We start from the raw sequence: 15,430 nt of genomic DNA, 5'->3' as shown, positions 1-15,430 counted from the left end.
ATATTCTAGAACAAAGGTAGTCAGTGTCTCTTCTCAAAAAACTTACAGAAATGCTATAGACCCAAAAGGAATGATCTCTTTTTGGATGAGTCCTTAATAAGAGCAGTACATAGGAGCGATGGGAATTAAAGCCCAATTGGAATTAAGTCTTTGAGAGAATGGAAGCAGAGGATTTAGAGACAATAATTACATATAGACAATTCTTTTTGAAAAGCTTCACCACAAAGAAGGGCAGATAAGTGGGATAATAGCTGGAAGAGACACACATTCAATCCATGTTTTTTCTTTTTCGTTTTTAAGATGAAAAAGACAAAAGTATTTGTATGCCGATGAGAATGACCTATTAGAGAAGAAAAAATTGATAATTTGGGAAAAAGGATACAAAATTACTGAAAGAGTGCCTTTGAGTAGAGAAATGGAATGAGATTTATTTTAAAGGTTGAAGGTTTCAACATTCAGATTGTAGCTTAAGGGACAAGAGAGCATAAGACCACAGACAGAATAAATGAATAGATGCAGTGGTAAGTTTGTGGACACTTTCTTTCGATCACTTTTGATCCATTTTCTCAGTGAAGTAGGAACTAAAAACAAAAGTTGAAATTGAAAATCAGAAGTGTTACAGATTTGAGTAGAGATGAATAAGTATAAAATAGTATTATGGGAGAGTGGAAGAGCACAGGGTCCAGAAAACTATATGGTTGCCACAGAATCTACCTAAGGCCCCTAACCATGAATTTGAAAGTAAGTCATTCAGTATGGTTTTGTCTTTTCCCAGTCTTGAGCAGTGGATTAAGTGGATGGTGTTTTAGATTTTTCCATCTTCCTCCTGCTTCCCATCAACTACACTGTCAAGGTGTCAAGACAATGACAAATATATAGGTTCTGGTTTATCTTTATGCATTCCAGTTTTACTTGTTTTCTCCCCGTCGAGCTTTTTCTCCCAATTATGGGCACTGCTGACCTACAGTGACTCTTAGCCACCCCCAGATGCAGAGATAGACCCTTCCATAAACTCCTTCACCAGTTCCGACCAATGTGTAAAAACTGATCCATATCATAAATTCCTTTGTTACTCTTCACTAAGTGCTTCTGCTTACTTAACTGAACCTCAACTGTTGCTGGTAGCTTTTTATATACTCCAACAGACCTTCTAAGACTGAGTCTGGAAATGAGCTAGGTGTTTTCTTTGTCATTGTTGGTTACAGTTAGATTCCCTATTCTTCCGTATTCTCTGTCCCCCATCTCATTTTCAAATTTCAAATTTCATTTTCTCATATTATATCACCCATTACTTTCCTTATTGCTTTCATCTTGACACTTTCATCCCTGTTTCAGTCACTCCCTCCAATGGCAAGCCAGCCTCTTTTTCTCCCTTTCTCCTCTCTCTTTCTTTCATATTTAAAATTCTTTAAACATTTTGGGGTTTTTATATATTTTCCTTATTGAGGTATACTCTATACAATAAAATGCGAAGATGAAAGTGTGCACTTAAATTAGTTTTGTCAGATTATACCTCCATGTTACCAATACCAAATCAGATATAGAGCTTTTATATCATTCCAGGAAATTCACCTGTGCCCATTCCCAGACAGCATCTGTCCCCCAGCCTGCCACACATACACAGGGCAATAGCTTCAGGTTTCTCTCATATTAGATTAGCTTTGCCTGTTCTTTGTAGTTCATATAAATGAAATCACATGTATTCTTTTGTATTTGCATTCTATCACTTATCATAACTTACAGTCCAATATTAACTCTTGGTAAATTCAATATCCATACAGACAATAGTTCTAATACCCTATATTTTGAATGCTTTTCCTTTAATGACTTTTTTTTTTTTTCCTAATCATCTTAGCCACTCATTTCCACTGTTAACCCTTGCCTGGTTGTTACCAACAATAGAATCCTCACACCTTAAAATCTTAATTCCATGCATCCCACTCTCCAGTTACCACCATACAACTCTCCAGTCAATGCATTTTTATATCCTCACTACAATAGCCCTTCAATTTTATCAGAGCAAAGAATTTATTAATACTATCACAATTTACTTTTTCTCATCTCCAGAATGTCCTCTTCCTCCTCCTTGTTCTCTTTACATTATCCCGGCCATCATTATAATCACCCTCTTGCATATCTCCACAATTCCCTTGATACTTTCTCATGGCTTCCAAGATTGACAAGACTTGGGTGACCTGTAGAAGATGAAGACTCTCTCCATGGAGGTACACATGTACCTGGCACAGAACTTGGAGAAACTAAAAAAGGTGATTAGGAAGGTTTTCATGCTACCCCATGAAAATAAGATGAGCCAAGAGAGCAGTGAAACTATGGCCCTGTCATACTTCACTGACCTTCAGAACATAATGGCTACTCCTTCACTTTGGTCTTTCAAATCCCATGCAAATTTCTCTTGTTGACAACTTTTGCCTAGAGCCTTACAAGGAAGAGAGTTTTGAGAGAATCATAGTTTCACTTTAGCTGAGTTGACCCAGTACAGAGCAACCACAGGATCTCTTTAGAGAGTTGTAGGGGAGACAAGATTCTTAATAGAAAGCCAAGTTTCTTTTAGAGCAAGAGGATAAAAAGGAACATTTAGAGAAATTATAACAAAGCATGAATTCCAGTGGGAAGAACAGAAGTGTTTCTGTAAATGGAGAGCCTTTGGTCATTAGGACATAATAGGGAGTGCAACCAGTTAATTGGAAATTAGAATGCTGGTGTGGAGGGTGAGGCAGATTGTTGGTGTTTATTGAAGCCACATATATAATGATAATGGGGTTAATGAGATTTCTTCTGTTGGACTACAGGCTGATCATGGTGGAGAGACTCTGGTGATTGGTGACAGAAAAATTGGTTGTCTGAGAGCAACCTTTCAGATACAAAGAGGCCTGGGCTGTTGATTTTACTTCAAACTCAAAAGAATCTCCCTTGATGGTAGTGAACAGATCAGGGGAAGTCAAGCTTTTCCTTATCCCATACTTAATTTCCACAAGAGCCACTGTTTTATAATTTAATTTGTTTTCAACTTAATTTTTCACCAAAGGTCCCAAAGACTCTTTTTCCTCTTATGGTATTCACCTTTTCAAACTGTTTTTTAAATAAAATACATTGGTATTTTTTAGTCAATCAAAGATTTAACTACCAATCAGAGGTTGATTTTCATAAATCAGTCACTGTTACAACAAAGAAGGGAAAAATCAACATTCTCATTGGTCTGAGAAAGTTCATAAAGGAAACAGATTTTTTAAAATTTGCTCAGATTCCCAAAATATTGAATATAGTGTAGGCTTCAGTTGAACCTGATAGACTAAAAAAAGGAAGCTCCACTAAATAACATTAAATAGATTTTTAAAGTTATTAATCTACAAAGAAAAATAGGACATGAAACATCAGTAGATAAATTATTTTTTTTTAAAGATTTTGTTTATTTATTTGATAGAGAGAAAGAGACAGCAAGAGAAGGAACATAAGCAGGGAGAGCAGGAGAAAGAGAAGCAGGCTTCCTGCTGAGCAGGGAGACCCATGCAGGGCTTGATCCCAGGACACTGGGATCATGCAGAGCCCTATCCCAGGACCCTGGGATCATGACCTGAGCTAAAGGCAGACTTAACAACTGAGCTACCCAGGCGCCCCAGTAGATAAACATTTTAACAAAACTCTAGTATCTGAAAAGTTCCATGATTTACTCTCTAGTCATGCATATAAGCCTTCACAATAGCCAAGATGAAGGAATCCCAGTTCTCTTTCTTTCAACTGGTCACTAGCCTTGGCTTGCTTAATATTTTTTTCTAAAGCAACAATAACAAAACTTCAACTTTTAAAATTTAAATCTATCAGTATAGCTAAAATGCCATAAAACAGTTTTCCTATCTATTCTCCCTAACTTCCTTGGTCCAGCCAAGTTTAAGACTGATTCTGGACTTCATTCTTTCCATTTCTTAGTTAAATCTATGAACATACTCTCAAGGCTTAAATAAAATACATGCCACCTACTCCATGAATCTTTCTATGAACCCAAAAGTCTAGACCAATTATTCTATATTTAATGCACACATAGTACTTTGCTTGTACTTCACTTCAGCAATTAACAAAACTTGACACATGTTTATCATGCCCTGTAGACCTTACATTATTACATCACTAGTTTCTCGAAAACAGTAGCTACTTAGTAAATGTATATTGAATTTGGAATGTTGGTAAGTTTCTTTTTTTCATCTTTCAAGTTGGTCACAGTATTTTGGAGCAGGAAGGAAGAAGCCAGGTTGATTTATAGGAGAGGTCCCAACATGAAGGAAGGCTTCCCTAGGCATCCAAAAGTGATGAGAGTCTATAACTCACTCTTATCCTACTCCTGTCTTCCCCCTCCAGCAAAGGATGATAGTAAGAATGATAATATTTATTGAATGCTTACTATATACCTAAGAGGATGCTGATTATTTTACTTGTTTGTTTCTAGCGCTCTTTTAAAAAGTTTTTTAAAATTCTATCAAAGTTGTACTAGTACAAAGTTAAAAATCAAATTATGTTTGAAAACACAATTTGCAAATAACAGTCTCTTATTTTACCTATCTCTACCTTCCTCCCGTCTTGATCCCTAGAAGTAACCACTGATAACTTAATCTAGTCTCTCTGATACCCACCTCCATATTCCTAAACAATACGCGCATGATGTTATTTCCCGATTTTTCGATTTTAGTTATCATCTATTGACTTCCTGTTTTACTAAGGATTTAATCCCTTTACACTTTTTTTTAAGATTTTATTTTTTTATTTGAGAGAGAGAGAGCATGAGCCAGAGAAGGGGCAGAGGGAGAGGGAGAAGCAGCGACTCTGCCAAGCAGGTAGCTGAACACAGGGCTAGATCCCACAACCTTGAGATCATGATCTGAGCCAAAGGCAGATGCTTAACCAATTGAACCACCCAGATGCCCCTATACTACTATTTCTCGTATGTTACCAACATCCATCCCCCAGAATGTTTTCACAATGTTTACCTCTAAGCCAAATAATAAACTATGATTGTGTCTTCCTTTGTCTATGTTTTTGCTGGAATCTATAAATTCCTTATTTCTTCACTTGTTTAGTTTTATATTTTTTTTTAAATTTTTTCCTCAAATGCTCCACAATTATATGCGTTGGCACGGGTCTTTGAAATTTACTGTGCGAGGCCCTAAAAGTGAGTATTAAATCTAAGACCTCATATTCTTTCTTTCCCAAATGTGACTGGCTGCATACAATTTACCAGTTTTGAGTGATTTTGTGGAAGACCTAAGAAGAATTGTCAAGTGTATGATATTATCACTATAAAATTTCCACAAGTAAAAGCATTTAAGCAGAAAAAGGAATTAGAATGTATTTTTTGCCCAATTGACTCTCCAAGCACAGGCTGGCCTCTTATTTTCATTTTTATTTGGCACTTGTGCAAACATGCTATTTCATTCCATTTACATTTTCTAATTTGAGATTAAAAAAAAAAACTTTGAAGGGTCTAAGCTGTTTTTCTTTAATACTTTCTTATTTTTCTCGGTCTCAGTTTCTTCATTAATAAAAATTAGTCTCTTTCTTCAGTAGGGTAAACAAAATGTATACACAAATCTTTGTATATAGTAATCTGATTTTGGTAGGCCGAGTAACGGCCCCAGAGCTATGTCTACATCCTAAGCTCCAGAACCTGGAGAGAACGTATTTATTACCTTACGTAGCAAAGGGACTCTGCAGATCTGACTAAGTTAAGGATCTCGAGATGGGGAGATTATTCTGAATGATCTGGAAGAACTCAATATAAGGATAAGGGTCCTTATAAGAGGGAGACAGGAGGTCTAGAACGAGAAGAGTGGGTATGATGATGAAATCAGTGGTCAAAGAGAAAGGAATATGCTATGTTGCTGGCTCAGAAAATGGAGGAAAAGATCAAGAGCCAAAGTATGCAGGCAGCCTCTAGAAGCTAGAAAAGTACATATTCTCACCTAGAGCCTCTGGAAGGAACCAGCCCCACTCACACTTGATTTTAGACCTCCAGAACTATCAAACAATATGTTTCCATTATTTCAAGACACCAAAATGGTATTAACTTGTTATAGCAGCAATAGGAAATAATACATCATTTTATAGCACATCAGTTTTGGAACTCATATTAACCTGGGTTTGACACATAATTATCATGTAGTACTTATTGATTGATTTTATAACAATCTCTTCTTAGGGATATATACTGAACTTTTACTCCATCCTGGGATGTAGGACCCAGAGGTATGGATAGAAAAAGACCCTCTATGGAAAAGAACACACAATTTATTTCTCCGTGCCCACTACTCACCCTGGACAAGAATCCGGTCAGGTACACAGTGCATCCAGCAAAGACAAATCTTTAATACTATAGAGGAACAGTTAATAGCATAGGCCACAGAGCCAGACTGCCTGATTCAAATGCTGATTCTGCCACTTGCTAGCTTTCTGATTTTGCAAGCCTCTGTTTCCTGAATTACAGAATAAAGATTAGAATTCCTTCCTTGTAGAAGTTTTGTAAGAATTAAACAAATTAGTCCGTATAAACTGCTTAGCACAATGCCCGGCACAAAGTAGGTGTAAACACTCAGCAAGGATAAGTTATTATTACTATTAGTTATCACCATTATTATTAAAATCAGTTTATTAAATTACTTGAAAGAAAACACATTCCTATTACTGCCACAATGTTCTTGCTCTTTAGGACTGTGTCCCCAGTTCCCCAAAGGAATTTTTCTATTAACGGCAATATTTGAGCTCCATTTTGGAAATATTTTTCTTTCTTTTTTGTAATTCAAATGTTCTTCATTTCAGAAGAGTTAGAGACTTTCTAAATAATACTATTTCAATATCCATTAAACATTAAACTGCCAAATAGCAAGAGACTGGAAATATTGTCTCTCACATTATGAAAATGTAACACATTGCCTTCCATCCACCAAGTCTACAAAATATTCATCAGTTGGAATAAATCATTCCTCTTAGCAACATGAGAACTGGCTTTACATCATGACTATTTTCTTATATGGCTCAGATCCTTTGCCACAGCTACTTTTTTGTGATAAAATATTTTAGAAATACTTCTGCCAAACAAAGCAACTCTGTCAGAAAGTTAAGCTGCACTGTCAATTCTAAAAAGAAAAAGAGAGAAAGAGAGAAATAGAGAAAGAAAGGAAGGAAGGAAGGAAGGAAGGAAGGAAGGAAGGTAGGAGGAAGAAAAAGAAAAGAAAACAAAGAAAAGAAAGAACCAGAATACTGTTTTGATGGTCAGGATTTTAATCTGTTCTTTTGGCCCTGTGCCAAGACTAGTTGTTTTCTGACATATTTTTAGGTCTGTACTTAATGTACCATGTCAATTTCTTTATCAGTCAATTTGAGTGCTAATTGCTGGTGCATAATCTTAGCAACATTATTATTCCTGTTGATAAAATCTTCAGCAGTGAACAATGGGACATTTCCCAGTTGGGTGTTCCATTACCATACTAGTTGTATCTCCCATTCTCTGGCTTCAGTAATTTACCACAGTATTTCCCAAACTTGTGTGTCCTAAGAGTCATCAACTAAAAATAGAAATACTCAGGCTTTTCTCATGGACAGTCTGATTTAGTAGGTCTGGGGGTGGGGGTGAGGAGGTCAGAAAAACTATCATTTTAACTGATGAACCCAGTGATTAGGCAAATTAGAAACATTGTATTTGTGAAGTTGGTTCTGTTTGTTTATTTGTTTGTTTTAAGCTCCTCAGAGGCGGTAAGGATTGATAGTAAAAACATGGAAAGATTTGACGAGCTTCCCTGGTTGAATGAGAACCTTCCTTTCCTGTACCTGAATACAGATCTCTTTAAAATCCTAGGGAATATATTCTTTCTCAGTCTGGCTGCACAAGCAATAGGACACAGTGAAGAGGCTAAAACTAATTTTGAAAAGTCTATTTTACGAACTCTTGATCCTTGTCCACAACAACCTGATGTACTAGTGTTTGCCATGGCTTCTAGATGAGAAATTCTGCATTAATAATTGTCAAAATACCTGGAGTGGAAATTAATAACTTCCATCTCACACTGGAACACATAGGTTATTATCCAAACTCTAGAAGAACTCAGGATCTACATTCATTAACTTGACAGAAAAAAAGTTAAGGTGAACATTAATTTATTGTTTCAAAACATGATTCCATTATTGTATATATTAATACCTTGGCCTCAGGGTCCTTTATAATTGAGAATAAGGGTGTTTGTTGTTTTTTCATGTGTTTTACATACATATATGTGTATATATATATATATATACATAAATTATACATATATACATAATAAATAAATATAATTCTGATCCCTTAATATATATTATATAATATATATATTTCATACCTTACCAAATTTTCTTCATCTAGATCTATACAGTTGAACATGGAATTTTGTGAAAATCAGACAGATGGTGATCTGGCAAAAAAATTGGAAAACATCCATTTTCTTTGTATCTTTTAAATTCCTGCTACTTTTTATGCTTAAAGAAAATTAGGAGTCTGTGCCTTTTCTGAGTTTTATCAATTTTTTAAAAAAACTTAAACAAAACTTACAAAACTCAAGGACTCTCTAAGGATAAGGACAAGACAGTAGAAAAAGATGTAAATCAGGACAATTTCTATAACCTCCCATATTCTAAATTATTTCTTGAGCACTAAGTACTGAGAACTTGATATTTGCTGGAGTCAAAGAATAAGTCTTCATACTCTTGTAGTTAACAGTCTACTGTTAAAAGAGAAAAAAAGAGAGAAAGAAAGAAAAAAAGAGAAAAAGAAAAGAGAATTATAGTTATGTAAGAAATATACAAAGGGACCAAAAGGGAGAATTTGCCAAACCAATAGGTAAAGCCAGACAGAAAGGAGTAGAGGTGAACAAATGTTAATAGAGAGGTAAACCTTGAACCAGAGTAATAAAAGATGAGTCAAAACTTGCTCTGGGCATACTGTAGGTAATAAAAAATTCTCTTCTTAATGGGACAGACTTGAAGACATTTTATTAACTAAAATGAAGGACCCTGTGAACAGCAAGAGGGATGGATGATTGACAAGATCTATGAGGGAGGATGAGCTTAGGATCTAACAGCAGGAGATCAGATTAGCTAAACCTAGAGATAGAGTCCATTTCCTTAGAGAGTGGACCAAGATGGCTAAATGGAATTAAGTAAGATTATAGATAAATGTATAGGTCCAAAGATAAAATTGAGGTAGTTTAATCTTAGGTTTCCTTTCTAAGTGAAATAAGGAAAAATAAATACTAATGAAGACAACAAAAGCCAGTTGATTGACGGTAGTATGCCACTCACTGTGCTAAGAGCTTTAAGTGCATTACCTTAATTTATTTCTCCCAACAGAGTTGGTACTGTTACTGTCTCCATTTTACCAAAAAGGAATTTAAAAATTTAAGAAATAATGTAACTGCCCTAGGTTACAGAAGTCTTGACTGGTGAAATTATCATTTAAAATAAGAGCGCCAGCTCAGAATAAGAGGGATTGTTAGGGGAAGATTTGAATGGTGGGGATAAACTGTCTTGAGAAGCGGAGAAGCAGCTAAAAGAACAGCTGAGGACCGTTAGGGACCTAGTAAGAAGAAATTCCTTTGCCTTGATAAAAACCAACCTTATTTCAACTAGAGAGAAAAGAATGGATATTGGAAAATAGTGTTAGAGTTTTTTTCTTTTTTAATGTTCTAACTTGTCAATAGTATCTTATGTCAGTTTCCTTTTTTATAATATAATGGTCTGTGAAATTTGCAATCATGATGCAGTACTGTCAAAACATCAGATTAAGTATTATCAGAACAAATTATAGACTGAACTTTGGCTTTGTAGTTTTTAATATCTATGGACCTCACCTCATCTTCAAAATGCAGATGATTTTGAAGCTCACATTTCAACCCCATAAATTAAATGACCTAATAAATTAAAAGTAAAATGAGTATGAATACATGAAGGGACTATATTTTGATGTATCAGTTAATCAAAATATGCACATGTATATATTTTTATTTTAATAAGTTATTTCTCATTATGCAATTCTGAATAGGAGATTCTAGAAAGTTTTGATAGTTCAAACACAGCAAATAGCAATAAAATTTCTCTCTCTATTATTTGTGTGCTTTAAATGAACAAGATTTAATTCATCTTCTATCTTCTTAAATCTCTCATTTGTAGCTTAATTCAGCAGTCAGATTTAAATTAAACATTAAGACAAAAGGAAGCTCAATGCTTGAAAGTTACCAAAAAAGGAGGCATAAAGTTCTTATGAATAAAGTTTCGATGAAGATGAGCATCTTTGAGAGGGTTGGAGGGTAAATTTTTCCACAGTTAAAATTTACTTGAATATTATAACTTATATTCTTGCTTTACCTGGGAAACAACTAAACTCATTTAGTTTATAAAATACAAAATAAGTTTAAAATAGAATACACGTACTTTTTCAAGTACACATGGGACATTTACCAGACAGATCATATTCTGAACTATCAAAGGATTGCAGTCATACCGAATATGTTTTCTGTCAAAATAGAATTGAATTATAAATCAGTAACAGAAATATATCTGGAAAATTCCCTCATATTTAGAAGCTAAATAATGCAGAAGTCAAAAAAGAAATTACAAGGGAAATTAGAAAGTATTTTGAGCTGAACGAAAGTGAAAATACACATCATATTACATATGTAATACATACAAAATTCATATCAAAATTGGGGGTGCTCCTAAAGGAGTACATAAGGAGAAATTTTTGGCTTAGATGTATAACAGAAAAAGAAAAAAGACGTTGGACCAAAGCCTTCAGCTTCAAATTCAAAAATCTAAAAAGTTAACCAAATGAAGCAGAAAGAAGGATATATTCAGATCAAAGTGGAAACCAAAGCAATCGAAAACAGAAAAAAAAAGAATAAAAAAAAAGAAATCAAAAACTGGTTCTTTGTAAAGATCAATAAAATTAATAAACTTTTAAAAAGACAAATCAGAAAAAGAAAGGGTACAAGTTAACAATACTGGAAATGAAAGAAGTGACATCATCACAGGAATTGTAGCCATTATAGTGATGATGGGGGATAATATGTACAAATGCATACCAATAATCTCAGCAACTCATTAAAAAAATGACAATTTACATGAAAGATAACTTATTAACACTCACTTACAAAGAAGATAGATAAAAAAAAAGAAGAGGGATATTAACTAGACTTATTGTGGGCATCATGAGTATAAATGTATAAAAATATTGAATCACTGTGATATTCACCTGAAGCAAATAGGATTTTGTACATCAATTATACTTCAACAAAAAAATTTTTGAGGTAGATAATTCTATATCTATTTTTTAAGATGCATTTGTAGTTAAAAACCTTCCTATGGAGAAAATTTCAAACACAGATGGTTCTACTGGTGAATTTCATCAAAGATTTGAGGAAGTGATGATACCAAATTTACACTAATTCTTCCAGGAAATTGAAGAGGAGGGAATACTTTCCAACTTTTCCCATGAAATCATCATTACCCTGATCACAAAACCAAAGATACTGTAAAAGGATGAAACCAGAGACCACTTTCCCTTATCACTATGGATGCAAATATTCTAAATAAAATTTTAGCAAATTTAATTTGATAAAGTATGTAAGAGATAATATATCTTTATGAAACTGAGAAGGGATTCATTCCTGGAATGCAAAATTGGCTTAACATTTGAAAAACCAATCAAGGCAAATCACCTTATTCACTGAAAGAGAAAACCACAGGAGTTTCTCATCCAAATGGTGACATAAGAATACCTTAAACTCACCCCCTCCAAAGAACATGCCAGTTTACACATGTTTATAGGGCTCTTGAAGAAGAACTGAGGGCTGACTAAATAGCTTCTGCACAACAAAAGATGGAACAGCAAAAGAAAACATCACGAGAGAAGGGGACACAGTAATTAAGGAAACCCCCAGTGAACTCCAGCGAGGAAAGATGGTACTGAGGGACTGGGAGCAGTTTTGTCTATCCTTGGGCACAGAAAAAAAGCCATGGTTTAAGTTAATAAAAGATTCAGCCCTAGATTCTGCCAAAAAGTGGAGGAGCTGCTGAATCTCTCTCTAGGTCAGAGGAACTGGAAACCAACATGAATTATGGTCTGCCTCCACCTTGAAAGCACAGATCAGTGTATGGTCCTGGTGTCCTACTAACCTGTCACCTCAGTGAGCCCTACACAGAAGATCCCCTAGCCAACCAGCACCACCCATCTGGGATGGTGCACAGCAGGACATCCCTGGTTAGCACTCATTGCAACTCCAGCCTGCGTTCATGTCAAGGTGACAACTGCACAAAGCACCCAGGAAAACTCCAGGTCTGTACCACATCAGCTTCACACAGTTTGCTAGATCACCCTGTTACTTGGTAATCTAGAACCTTCAGCAGATGTCTGTTTCAGATCCAGCCACCCACCAGACTGACCCCTGCGCAGAGCACCCCATAATATGCCCACCCATGTCAGCTTCAGCCCCATTCATCCAGCCAGGGCACCCCCCATGCTAAGCACCCCAGAACACCCCAGCTTGGACCCACTTTAGCTTCAGCCATCCTATCAGTGCATATTTTCTGCAGAGAACCTGGGTACTACACCAGCCTGCACTGACTTTAGCTTTGGCTATCTTGCCAGGAACCCCCAGCTTCAATCCCACCTTGGTGCCAGCTGTGCCAAAGAGCATCTTCTGTGAAGAGTCATGGAACAGTCCAGTTTATAACACTTCAGCTTTAGCTATCCTGCCAAGGTGGCCTCTGGTGCTGGGACAACCTAGCTTGTACCACTTCAGCTTTAGATGTCCTGTCAGGGTGCCCACAGTGTGGTGAGCCTTGGGACCCTCAGCCCACACCAGGCGCAGCTCCAGCCAGCCACCAAAAAGTCACCAAGGACACACAGTCTACATAGGGGATAACCATACACAAGATCATTCCTTCAAGTTTAGGAAAAGTAGTTGTCCTACCTAATACATAAAAACAAGCACAGAAAGTCACAAGACAATGGAAAGAACTCAAGCTGAAGAGTGAAAGGAATTTTTAAAAATGAGGTTAGGGTAAGGAATCTCTTGAGCAATATCAAATGAACAACCACTACCATTACAGGGGTCCCAGAAAAAGAAGAAGAGAGAGAAAGAAGCAGAAAACTTATTTGAAGAAATAATACCTGAAAAGGTCCCTAACCTAGGGAAGGAATAGACATCCACATTCAAGACATGCAGAATTCCATACAACATGAACCCAAGAAGGTCCACACCATGACACACAATAATTAAAATGTCAAAGGTTAAAAATGAAGAGAAAAATGTAAAAACAACAGCAAAGTGAAAGAGTACATACAAGGGAAACTCTGTAGGCCAGAAAGAAGTAGAATGATAAATTCAAAGTGTTGAAAAGAAAAACCTACAATCAAGAGCACTGCCCAGCAAGATTATCATTCAGAATTGGGAGAGAAATTAAGAGTTTTGCAGACAAAATTAAAGAAGTCTATCACCACTAAATTGGCCTTATAAGAAATGTTAAAAAGATTTTTTAAATGGAAAAGAAATGGCCATAACTAGACATAAAACAATTTTGAATGAAAAGATGTAAAATATGACAGCATATGCACAAAACATGGAAGGAGTTTTTAAAAGTTTTTTTTTTTTTTTTTTTCAGAATGTGTTTGAGGTTTTGGTTTTTTTGTTTGTTCGTTTCTTTGACAGAGAGAAATCACAAATAGGCAGAGAGAGAGGAGGAAGCAGGCTCCCTGCTGAGCAGAGAACTGGATGTGGGACTCGATCCCAGGACCCTGAGATCACGACCTGAGCCGAAGGCAGAGGCCTAACCCACTGAGCCACCCAGGCACCCTAGAATGTGTTTGAATTTAAAAGTCCATTAATTTAATATTGGCTGTTATATCTTCATGATGTTTTATATGAGTCTCATAGTAATCATAAGTACAAGTAATAGATACACAAAAAACAAAGAAAGCCAAACTAACCTATAAAAACTCATCATCACAAAATTAGAGAGCTAGAGAAGAAGGGAACAGAGAAGAATGTAAAAACAACCAGAAAACAATTAACTGAATAGTATAAGACATACCTATCAAAAATTACTTTAAATATAAGTGGCCTAAATGCTCCAATCAGAAGACATAGAATGTCAAATGAATTAAAAAAAAAAAAAAACAAGACCTATATATATGCTACCAGCACGAGACTCACCTCAGACCTAAAGACACATACAGACTGAAAATAAAGGGATGGGGAAAAATAAAAAAATAAAAAAATAATGAAGGGATGGAAAAATGTTTATCATGCAAATGACAGTGAAAAAAAAGAGCTAGGGTAGCAATACTTATATCACACAAAATACACTCTTTTTCTTTTTTTATAAATTTTTTAAAAATGTTTTTAAAATTTTGTATTAATATATAATGTATCATTGACCCCAGGGGTACAGGTCTGTGAATCGCCAGGTTTATACTTCACAGCACTCACCATAGTACATACCTTCACCAATGTTCATAACCCAAGCACCCTCTCCCTACACACCTCCCCCCAGCAACCCTCAGTTTGTTTTGTGAGATTAAGAGTCTCTTAGGGTTTGTCTCACTCCCAATCCCATCTACTTTCATTTATTCCTTTCCTACCCCAAAACCCTCAACGTTGCCTCTCAACTTCCTCATATCAGGGAGGTCATATGATAATTGTCTTTCTCTGATGGACTTACTTCGCTAAGCATAATACCCTCTAGTTCGATCCACATCATCGCAAATGGTAAGATTTCATTTCTTTTGATGGCTGCATAGTATTCCATTGTGTGTATTCCACATCTTCTTTATTCATTCATTCTGTTGATGGACATCTAGGTTCTTTCCATAGTTTGGCTATTGTGGACATTGCTGCTATAAACATCTGGGTGCACGTGCCCCTTCAGATCACTACATTTGTATCTTTAGGGTAAATACCCAATACTGTGATTGCTGGGTCATAGGGTAGCTCTGTTTTCAACTTTTTGAGGAAACTCCATGCTGTTTTGCAGAGTGGTTGCACCAGCTTGCAATCCCAACAAGAGCATAAGAGTGTAGAAGGGTTTTCCTTTCTCCACATCCTCGCCAGCATCTGTCATTCCCTGATGTGTTTATTTTAGCCATTCTGACTGGTGTGAGGTGGTATCTCATTGTGGTTTTGATTTGTATTTCTCTGATGCCAAGTGGAAAAAGTGGAGCACTTTTTCATGTGTCTGTTGGCCATCTGGTTGCAGAAATGTCTGTTCATGTCCTCTGCCCATTTCTTGATTGGATTATTTGTTTCTGGGAGTTGAGTTTGATAAGTTCTTTATAGATTTTGGATACTAGCCCTTTATCTGATATGTTGCTTGAAAATACCTCTCCCATTCTGTCAGTTGT

This window comes from Mustela erminea, chromosome 21 (assembly GCF_009829155.1).
Source record: "Mustela erminea isolate mMusErm1 chromosome 21, mMusErm1.Pri, whole genome shotgun sequence".
Classification (NCBI taxonomy): Eukaryota; Metazoa; Chordata; class Mammalia; order Carnivora; family Mustelidae; genus Mustela; species Mustela erminea.
The sequence above is the reverse complement of the archived record's forward strand: the minus strand, read 5'-3'. Positions refer to the sequence as shown.